Consider the following 11,588-nt stretch of genomic DNA (forward strand, 5'->3'; position numbering starts at 1 on the left):
GGTGTTGTGCGGCTTCACTCTTCGCATCCTAGAAGGTACCGCGCTCTTCGTCTCTCGGATGCGATCAAGCGGCTCTTCGCGCAGACAACACTGTGCCGGTCTCTGTGCGCTCCAGAGCTCTCTTTCTGCCCAAAGACGCCTGGCAGCGGCACTTAACTTCGGACAGCTCCGTACCTCCGTAGTCTGCATTTCTTGTCGTCTTCATCTCAGCAAAATGCTTTTCCCTCTGTCTAGCAAGGAGAAACTGTGCCAGCACAGAATATATCCCCGGAGTTGTGTTCTAAATTCCCGACTTCTCGGCATCTCAGAAACTAAAGGGAAGAGCAAGGTTTTCTATGCTGGGCTGGGGCCGAACTAGCCGCAAGCACAGCAAAGTTGTCCAAGAATACCTCGCATTCGAATGCTAATGCCAATTGAAGAGGCAGGCGAGTGGTAAGCCATGAACTTCTAGCAGTTAGAAAGCTACGGACACAGTCCGGGTGTTGTGCGGCTTCACTCTTCGCATCCTAGAAGGTACCGCGCTCTCCGTCTCTCGGATGCGATCAAGCGGCTATTCGCACAGAGAGCACTGTGCCGGTCACTGTGCGCTCCGGAGCTCTCTTTCTGCCCAAAGACGCCTGGCAGCGGCACTTAACTTCGGGCGGCTCTGTATCTCCGTAGTCTGCATTTCTTGTCTTCTGCAGATCAGCAAAATGCTTTTCCACTCTGTCTAGCAAGGAGAAACTGTGCCAGCACAGTATATGTCCCCAGACTTGTGTTCTAAATTCCCGACTTCTCGGCATCTCAGAAACTAAAGGGAAGAGCAAGGTTTTCTATGGTGGGCTGGGGCAGAACTAGCAGAAAGCACAGCAAAGTTGTCCAAGAATACCTTGCATTCCAATGCTAATGCCAATTCATGAGGCAGGCGAGTGGTAAGCCATGAACTTCTAGCAGTTAGAAAGCTACGGACACAGTCCGGGTGTTGTGCGGCTTCACTCTTCGCATCCTAGAAGGTACCGCGCTCTCCGTCTCTCGGATGCGATCAAGCGGCTATTCGCACAGAGAGCACTGTGCCGGTCACTGTGCGCTCCGGAGCTCTCTTTCTGCCCAAAGACGCCTGGCAGCGGCACTTAACTTCGGGCGGCTCTGTATCTCCGTAGTCTGCATTTCTTGTCTTCTGCAGATCAGCAAAATGCTTTTCCACTCTGTCTAGCAAGGAGAAACTGTGCCAGCACAGTATATGTCCCCAGACTTGTGTTCTAAATTCCCGACTTCTCGGCATCTCAGAAACTAAAGGGAAGAGCAAGGTTTTCTATGGTGGGCTGGGGCAGAACTAGCAGAAAGCACAGCAAAGTTGTCCAAGAATACCTTGCATTCCAATGCTAATGCCAATTCATGAGGCAGGCGAGTGGTAAGCCATGAACTTCGAGCAGTCAGAAAGCTACGGACACAGTCCGGGTGTTGTGCGGCTTCACTCTTCGCATCCTAGAAGGTACCGTGCTCTCCGTCTCTCGGATGCGATCATGCGGCTATTCGCGCAGACAACACTGTGCCGGTCTCTGTGCGCTCCGGAGCTCTCTTTCTGCCCAAAGACGCCTGGCAGCGGCACTTAACTTCGGGCGGCTCTGTATCTCCGTAGTCTGCATTTCTTGTCTTCTGCAGATCAGCAAAATGCTTTTCCACTCTGTCTAGCAAGGAGAAACTGTGCCAGCACAGTATATGTCCCCAGACTTGTGTTCTAAATTCCCGACTTCTCGGCATCTCAGAAACTAAAGGGAAGAGCAAGGTTTTCTATGGTGGGCTGGGGCAGAACTAGCAGAAAGCACAGCAAAGTTGTCCAAGAATACCTTGCATTCCAATGCTAATGCCAATTCATGAGGCAGGCGAGTGGTAAGCCATGAACTTCTAGCAGTTAGAAAGCTACGGACACAGTCCGGGTGTTGTGCGGCTTCACTCTTCGCATCCTAGAAGGTACCGCGCTCTCCGTCTCTCGGATGCGATCAAGCAGCTATTCGCACAGAGAGCACTGTGCCGGTCACTGTGCGCTCCGGAGCTCTCTTTCTGCCCAAAGACGCCTGGCAGTGGCACTTAACTTCGGACGGCTCCGTACCTCCGTAGTCTGCATTTCTTGTCGTCTTCATCTCAGCAAAATGCTTTTCCCTCTGTCTAGCAAGGAGAAACTGTGCCAGCACAGAATACCTCCCCGGACTTGTGTTCTAAATTCCCGACTTCTCGGCATCTCAGAAACTAAAGGGAAGAGCAAGGTTTTCTATGGTGGGCTGGGGCAGAACTAGCAGAAAGCACAGCAAAGTTGTCCAAGAATACCTTGCATTCCAATGCTAATGCCAATTCATGAGGCAGGCGAGTGGTAAGCCATGAACTTCTAGCGGTCAGAAAGCTGCGGACACAGTCCGGGTGTTGTGCGGCTTCACTCTTCGCATCCTAGAAGGTACCGCGCTCTCCGTCTCTCGGATGCGATCATGCGGCTATTCGCGCAGAGAGCACTGTGCCGGTCACTGTGCGCTCCGGAGCTCTCTTTCTGCCCAAAGACGCCTGGCAGCGGCACTTAACTTCGGGCGGCTCTGTATCTCCATAGTCTGCATTTCTTTTCTTCTGCAGATCAGCAAAATGCTTTTCCCTCTGTCTAGCAAGGAGAAACTGTGCCAGCACAGAATACCTCCCCGGACTTGTGTTCTAAATTCCCGACTTCTCGGCATCTCAGAAACTAAAGGGAAGAGCAAGGTTTTCTATGGTGGGCTGGGGCAGAACTAGCAGAAAGCACAGCAAAGTTGTCCAAGAATACCTTGCATTCCAATGCTAATGCCAATTCATGAGGCAGGCGAGTGGTAAGCCATGAACTTCTAGCAGTCAGAAAGCTACGGACACAGTCCGGGTGTTGTGCGGCTTCACTCTTCGCATCCTAGAAGGTACCGCGCTCTCCGTCTCTCGGATGCGATCATGCGGCTATTCGCGCAGAGAGCACTGTGCCGGTCTCTGTGCGCTCCGGAGCTCTCTTTCTGCCCAAAGACGCCTGGCAGCGGCACTTAACTTCGGACAGCTCCGTATCTCCGTATTCTGCATTTCTTGTCTTCTGCATCTCAGCAAAATGCTTTTCCACTCTGTCTAGCAAGGAGAAACTGTGCCAGCAAAGTATACCTCCCCGGACTTGTGTTCTAAATTCCCGACTTCTCGGCATCTCAGAAACTAAAGGGAAGAGCAAGGTTTTCTATGCTGGGCTGGGGCCGAACTAGCCGCAAGCACAGCAAAGTTGTCCAAGAATACCTTGCATTCCAATGCTAATGCCAATTCATGGGGCAGGTGAGTGGTAAGCCATGAACTTCTAGCGGTCAGAAAGCTGCGGACACAGTCCGGGTGTTGTGCGGCTTCACTCTTCGCATCCTAGAAGGTACCGCGCTCTCCGTCTCTCGGATGCGATCATGCGGCTATTCGCGCAGACAACACTGTGCCGGTCTCTGTGCGCTCCGGAGCTCTCTTTCTGCCCAAAGACGCCTGGCAGCGGCACTTAACTTCGGACAGCTCCGTATCTCCGTATTCTGCATTTCTTGTCTTCTGCATCTCAGCAAAATGCTTTTCCACTCTGTCTAGCGAGGAGAAACTGTGCCAGCACAGTATACCTCCCCGGACTTGTGTTCTAAATTCCCGACTTCTCGGCATCTCAGAAACTAAAGGGAAGAGCAAGGTTTTCTATGGTGGGCTGGGGCCGAACTAGCCGCAAGCACAGCAAAGTTGTCCAAGAATACCTTACATTCGAACGCTAATGCCAATTGAAGAGGCAGGCGAGTGGTAAGCCATGAACTTCTAGCAGTTAGAAAGCTACGGACGCAGTCCGGGTGTTGTGCGGCTTCACTCTTCGCATCCTAGAAGGTGCCGCGCTCTCCGTCTCTCGGATGCGATCAAGCGGCTATTCGCGCAGACAACACTGTGCCGGTCACTGTGCGCTCCGGAGCTCTCTTTCTGCCCAAAGACGCCTGGCAGCGGCACTTAACTTCGGACAGCTCCGTATCTCCGTAGTCTGCATTTCTTGTCTTCTGCAGCTCAGCAAAATGCTTTTCCACTCTGTCTAGCAAGGAGAAACTGTGCCAGCACAGTATACGTCCCCGGACTTGTGTTCTAAATTCCCGACTTCTCGGCATCTCAGAAACTAACAGGAAGAGCAAGGTTTTCTATGGTGGGCTGGGGCAGAACTAGCAGAAAGCACAGCAAAGTTGTCCAAGAATACCTTGCATTCCAATGCTAATGCCAATTCATGAGGCAGGCGAGTGGTAAGCCATGAACTTCTAGCAGTCAGAAAGCTACGGACACAGTCCGGGTGTTGTGCGGCTTCACTCTTCGCATCCTAGAAGGTACCGCGCTCTCCGTGTCTCGGATGCGATCAAGCGGCTATTCGCACAGAGAGCACTGTGCCGGTCACAGTGCGCTCCGGAGCTCTCTTTCTGCCCAAAGACGCCTGGCAGCGGCACTTAACTTCGGGCGGCTCTGTATCTCCATAGTCTGCATTTCTTTTCTTCTGCAGATCAGCAAAATGCTTTTCCACTCTGTCTAGCAAGGAGAAACTGTGCCAGCACAGTATACCTCCCCGGACTTGTGTTCTAAATTCCCGACTTCTCGGCATCTCAGAAACTAACAGGAAGAGCAAGGTTTTCTATGGTGGGCTGGGGCAGAACTAGCAGAAAGCACAGCAATGTTGTCCAAGAATACCTCGCATTCAAATGCTAATGCCAATTCATGAGGCAGGCGAGTGGTAAGCCATGAACTTCTAGCAGTTAGAAAGCTACGGACACAGTCCGGGTGTTGTGCGGCTTCACTCTTCGCATCCTAGAAGGTACCGCGCTCTCCGTCTCTCGGATGCGATCAAGCGGCTATTCGCGCAGACAACACTGTGCCGGTCACTGTGTGCTCCGGAGCTCTCTTTCTCCCCAAAGACGCCTGACAGCGGCACTTAACTTTCGGCGGCTCTGTATCTCCATAGTCTGCATTTCTTGTCTTCTGCATCTCAGCAAAATGCTTTTCCACTCTGTCTAGCAAGGAGAAACTGTCCCAGCACAGTATACCTCCCTGGACTTGTGTTCTAAATTCCCGACTTCTCGGCATCTCAGAAACTAACAGGCAGAGCAAGGTTTTCTATGGTGGGCTGGGGCAGAACTAGCAACAAGCACAGCAAAGTTGTCCAAGAATACCTTGCATTCGAATGCTAATGCCAATTCATGAGGCAGGTGAGTGGTAAGCCGTGAACTTCGAGCAGTTAGAAAGCTGCGGACACAGTCCGGGTGTTGTGCGGCTTCACTCTTCGCATCCTAGAAGGTACCGCGCTCTCCGTCTCTCGGATGCGATCAAGCGGCTATTCGCGCAGACAACACTGTGCCGGTCACTGTGCGCTCCGGAGCTCTCTTTCTGCCCAAAGACGCCTGGCAGCGGCACTTAACTTAGGACAGCTCCGTATCTCCGTAGTCTGCATTTCTTGTCTTCTGCATCTCAGCAAAATGCTTTTCCACTCTGTCTAGCAAGGAGAAACTGTGCCAGCACAGTATACCTCCCCGGACTTGTGTTCTAAATTCCCGACTTCTCGGCATCTCAGAAACTAAAGGGAAGAGCAAGGTTTTCTATGCTGGGCTGGGGCAGAACTAGCAGCAAACACAGCAAAGTTGTTCAAGAATACCTTGCATTCGAATGGTAATGCCAATTCATGAGGCAGGCGAGTGGTAAGCCATGAACTTCTAGCAGTTAGAAAGCTACGGAGACAGTCCGGGTGTTGTGCGGCTTCACTCTTCGCATCCTAGAAGGTACCGCGCTCTCCGTCTCTCGGATGCGATCAAGCGGCTATTCGCGCAGACAACACTGTGCCGGTCAGTGTGCGCTCCGGAGCTCTCTTTCTGCCCAAAGACGCCTGGCAGCGGCACTTAACTTCGGACAGCTCTGTATCTCCATAGTCTGCATTTCTTGTCTTCTGCAGCTCAGCAAAATGCTTTTCCACTCTGTCTAGCAAGGAGAAACTGTGCCAGCACAGTATACCTCCCCGGACTTGTGTTCTAAATTCCCGACTTCTCGGCATCTCAGAAACTAACGGGAAGAGCAAGGTTATCCATGGTGGGCTGGGGCAGAACTAGCAACAAGCACAGCAAAGTTGTCCAAGAATACCTTGCATTCGAATGCTAATGCCAATTGAAGAGGCAGGAGAGTGGTAAGCCATGAACTTCTAGCAGTTAGAAAGCTGCGGACACAGTCCGGGTGTTGTGCGGCTTCACTCTTCGCATCCTAGAAGGTACCGCGCTCTCCGTCTCTCGGATGCGATCAAGCGGCTATTCGCACAGAGAGCACTGTGCCGGTCACTGTGCGCTCCGGAGCTCTCTTTCTGCCCAAAGACGCCTGGCAGCGGCACTTAACTTCGGGCGGCTCTGTATCTCCATAGTCTGCATTTCTTGTCTTCTGCAGCTCAGCAAAATGCTTTTCCACTCTGTCTAGCAAGGAGAAACTGTGCCAGCACAGTATACGTCCCCGGACTTGTGTTCTAAATTGCCGACTTCTCGGCATCTCAGAAACTAACAGGAAGAGCAAGGTTTTCTATGGTGGGCTGGGGCAGGACTAGCAGCAAGCATAGCAAAGTTGTCCAAGAATACCTTGCATTCGAATACTAATGCCAATTCATGAGGAAGGCGAGTGGTAAGCCATGAACTTCTAGCAGTTAGAAAGCTACGGACACAGTCCGGGTGTTGTGCGGCTTCACTCTTCGCATTCTAGAAGGTACCGCGCACTCCGTCTCTCGGATGCGATCAAGCGGCTATTCGCGCAGACAACACTGTGCCGGTCACTGTGCGCTCCGGAGCTCTCTTTCTGCCCAAAGACTCCTGGCAGCGGCACTTAACTTCGGACAGCTCTGTATCTCCATAGTCTGCATTTCTTGTCTTCTGCATCTCAGCAAAATGCTTTTCCACTCTGTCTAGCAAGGAGAAACTGTGCCAGCACAGTATACCTCCCCGGACTTGTGTTCTAAATTCCCGACTTCTCGGCATCTCAGAAACTAACAGGAAGAGCAAGGTTTTCTATGGTGGGCTGGGGCAGAACTAGCAGCAAGCATAGCAAAGTTGTCCAAGAATACCTTGCATTCGAATACTAATGCCAATTCATGAGGCAGGCGAGTGGTAAGCCGTGAACTTCTAGCAGTTAGAAAGCTACGGACACAGTCCGGGTGTTGTGCGGCTTCACTCTTCGCATCCTAGAAGGTACCGCGCTCTCCGTCTCTCGGATGCGATCAAGCGGCTATTCGCACAGAGAGCACTGTGCCGGTCACTGTGCGCTCCGGAGCTCTCTTTCTCCCCAAAGACGCCTGACAGCGGCACTTAACTTTCGGCGGCTCTGTATCTCCATAGTCTGCATTTCTTGTCTTCTGCATCTCAGCAAAATGCTTTTCCACTCTGTCTAGCAAGGAGAAACTGTCCCAGCACAGTATACCTCCCTGGACTTGTGTTCTAAATTCCCGACTTCTCGGCATCTCAGAAACTAACAGGCAGAGCAAGGTTTTCTATGGTGGGCTGGGGCAGAACTAGCAACAAGCACAGCAAAGTTGTCCAAGAATACCTTGCATTCGAATGCTAATGCCAATTCATGAGGCAGGTGAGTGGTAAGCCGTGAACTTCGAGCAGTTAGAAAGCTGCGGACACAGTCCGGGTGTTGTGCGGCTTCACTCTTCGCATCCTAGAAGGTACCGCGCTCTCCGTCTCTCGGATGCGATCAAGCGGCTATTCGCGCAGACAACACTGTGCCGGTCACTGTGCGCTCCGGAGCTCTCTTTCTGCCCAAAGACGCCTGGCAGCGGCACTTAACTTAGGACAGCTCCGTATCTCCGTAGTCTGCATTTCTTGTCTTCTGCATCTCAGCAAAATGCTTTTCCACTCTGTCTAGCAAGGAGAAACTGTGCCAGCACAGTATACCTCCCCGGACTTGTGTTCTAAATTCCCGACTTCTCGGCATCTCAGAAACTAACAGGAAGAGCAAGGTTTTCTATGGTGGGCTGGGGCAGAACTAGCAACAAGCATAGCAAAGTTGTCCAAGAATACCTTGCATTCGAATGCTAATGCCAATTCATGAGGCAGGCGAGTGGTAAGCCATGAACTTCTAGCAGTTAGAAAGCTACGGACACAGTCCGGGTGTTGTGCAGCTTCACTCTTCGCATCCTAGAAGGTACCGCGCTCTCCGTCTCTCGGATGCGATCAAGCGGCTATTCGCGCAGACAAGACTGTGCCGGTCACTGTGCGCTCCGGAGCTCTCTTTCTGCCCAAAGACGCCTGGCAGCGGCACTTAACTTCGGACAGCTCTGTATCTCCATAGTCTGCATTTCTTGTCTTCTGCAGCTCAGCAAAATGCTTTTCCACTCTGTCTAGCAAGGAGAAACTGTGCCAGCACAGTATACCTCCCCGGACTTGTGTTCTAAATTCCCGACTTCTCGGCATCTCAGAAACTAACGGGAAGAGCAAGGTTTTCTATGGTGGGCTGGGGCAGAACTAGCAGCAAGCATAGCAAAGTTGTCCAAGAATACCTTGCATTCGAATACTAATGCCAATTCATGAGGCAGGCGAGTGGTAAGCCGTGAACTTCTAGCAGTTAGAAAGCTGCGGACACAGTCCGGGTGTTGTGCGGCTTCACTCTTCGCATCCTAGAAGGTACCGCGCTCTCCGTCTCTCGGATGCGATCAAGCGGCAATTCGCGCAGACAACACTGTGCCGGTCACTGTGTGCTCGGGAGTTCTCTTTCTGCCCAAAGACGCCTGGCTGCGGCACTTAACTTCGGACAGCTCCGTAACTCCTTAGTCTGCATTTCTTGTCGTCTCCATCTCAGCAAAATGCTTTTCCCTCTGTCTAGCAAGGAGAAACTGTGCCAGCACAGAATACCTCCCCGGACTTGTGTTCTAAATTCCCGACTTCTCGGCATCTCAGAAACTAAAGGGAAGAGCAAGGTTTTCTATGCTGGGCTGGGGCCGAACTAGCCGCAAGCACAGCAAAGTTGTCCAAGAATACCTCGCATTCGAATGCTAATGCCAATTGAAGAGGCAGGCGAGTTGTAAGCCATGAACTTCTAGCAGTTAGAAAGCTACGGACACAGTCCGGGTGTTGTGCGGCTTCACTCTTCGCATCCTAGAAGGTACCGCGCTCTCCGTCTCTCGGATGCGATCAAGCGGCTATTCGCGCAGACAACACTGTGCCGGTCACTGTGCGCTCCGGAGCTCTCTTTCTGCCCAAAGACGCCTGGCAGCGGCACTTAACTTCGGACAGCTCCGTATCTCCGTATTCTGCATTTCTTGTCTTCTGCAGCTCAGCAAAATGCTTTTCCACTCTGTCTAGCAAGGAGAAACTGTGCCAGCACAGTATACCTCCCCGGACTTGTGTTCTAAATTCCCGACTTCTCGGCATCTCAGAAACTAATGGGAAGAGCAAGGTTATCCATGGTGGGCTGGGGCAGAACTAGCAACAAGCACAGCAAAGTTGTCCAAGAATACCTTGCATTCGAATGCTAATGCCAATTGAAGAGGCAGGAGAGTGGTAAGCCATGAACTTCTAGCAGTTAGAAAGCTGCGGACACAGTCCGGGTGTTGTGCGGCTTCACTCTTCGCATCCTAGAAGGTACCGCGCGCTCCATCTCTCTGATGCGATCAAGCGGCTATTCGCACAGAGAGCACTGTGCCGGTCACTGTGCGCTCCGGAGCTCTCTTTCTGCCCAAAGACGCCTGGCAGCGGCACTTAACTTCGGGCGGCTCTGTATCTCCATAGTCTGCATTTCTTGTCTTCTGCAGCTCAGCAAAATGCTTTTCCACTCTGTCTAGCAAGGAGAAACTGTGCCAGCACAGTATACGTCCCCGGACTTGTGTTCTAAATTCCCGACTTCTCGGCATCTCAGAAACTAACAGGAAGAGCAAGGTTTTCTATGGTGGGCTGGGGCAGGACTAGCAGCAAGCATAGCAAAGTTGTCCAAGAATACCTTGCATTCGAATACTAATGCCAATTCATGAGGCAGGCGAGTGGTAAGCCATGAACTTCTAGCAGTTAGAAAGCTACGGACACAGTCCGGGTGTTGTGCGGCTTCACGCTTCGCATTCTAGAAGGTACCGCGCACTCCGTCTCTCGGATGCGATCAAGCGGCTATTCGCGCAGACAACTCTGTGCCGGTCACTGTGCGCTCCGGAGCTCTCTTTCTGCCCAAAGACGCCTGGCAGCGGCACTTAACTTCGGACAGCTCTGTATCTCCATAGTCTGCATTTCTTGTCTTCTGCAGCTCAGCAAAATGCTTTTCCACTCTGTCTAGCAAGGAGAAACTGTGCCAGCACAGTATACCTCCCCGGACTTGTGTTCTAAATTCCCGACTTCTCGGCATCTCAGAAACTAAAGGGAAGAGCAAGGTTTTCTATGCTGGGCTGGGGCAGAACTAGCAGCAAACACAGCAAAGTTGTTCAAGAATACCTTGCATTCGAATGGTAATGCCAATTCATGAGGCAGGCGAGTGGTAAGCCATGAACTTCTAGCAGTTAGAAAGCTACGGACACAGTCCGGGTGTTGTGCGGCTTCACTCTTCGCATCCTAGAAGGTACCGCGCTCTCCGTCTCTCGGATGCGATCAAGCGGCTATTCGCGCAGACAACACTGTGCCGGTCAGTGTGCGCTCCGGAGCTCTCTTTCTGCCCAAAGACGCCTGGCAGCGGCACTTAACTTCGGACAGCTCCGTATCTCCGTATTCTGCATTTCTTGTCTTCTGCAGCTCAGGAAAATGCTTTTCCACTCTGTCTAGCAAGGAGAAACTGTGCCAGCACAGTATACCTCCCCGGACTTGTGTTCTAAATTCCCGACTTCTCGGCATCTCAGAAACTGACAGGAAGAGCAAGGTTTTCTATGGTGGGCTGGGGCAGAACTAGCAGCAAGCATAGCAAAGTTGTCCAAGAATACCTTGCATTCGAATGCTAATGCCAATTGAAGAGGCAGGAGAGTGGTAAGCCATGAACTTCTAGCAGTTAGAAAGCTACGGACACAGTCCGGGTGTTGTGCGGCTTCACTCTTCGCATCCTAGAAGGTACCGCGCTCTCCGTCTCTCGGATGCGATCAAGCGGCTATTCGCACAGAGAGCACTGTGCCGGTCACTGTGCGCTCCGGAGCTCTCTTTCTGCCCAAAGACGCCTGGCAGCGGCACTTAACTTCGGGCGGCTCTGTATCTCCATAGTCTGCATTTCTTGTCTTCTGCAGCTCAGCAAAATGCTTTTCCACTCTGTCTAGCAAGGAGAAACTGTGCCAGCACAGTATACGTCCCCGGACTTGTGTTCTAAATTCCCGACTTCTCGGCATCTCAGAAACTAACAGGAAGAGCAAGGTTTTCTATGGTGGGCTGGGGCAGGACTAGCAGCAAGCATAGCAAAGTTGTCCAAGAATACCTTGCATTCGAATACTAATGCCAATTCATGAGGCAGGCGAGTGGTAAGCCATGAACTTCTAGCAGTTAGAAAGCTACGGACACAGTCCGGGTGTTGTGCGGCTTCACTCTTCGCATTCTAGAAGGTACCGCGCACTCCGTCTCTCGGATGCGATCAAGCGGCTATTCGCGCAGACAACACTGTGC

Source organism: Passer domesticus, chromosome W (genome assembly GCF_036417665.1).
Source record: "Passer domesticus isolate bPasDom1 chromosome W, bPasDom1.hap1, whole genome shotgun sequence".
In the NCBI taxonomy this organism is placed as follows: Eukaryota; Metazoa; Chordata; class Aves; order Passeriformes; family Passeridae; genus Passer; species Passer domesticus.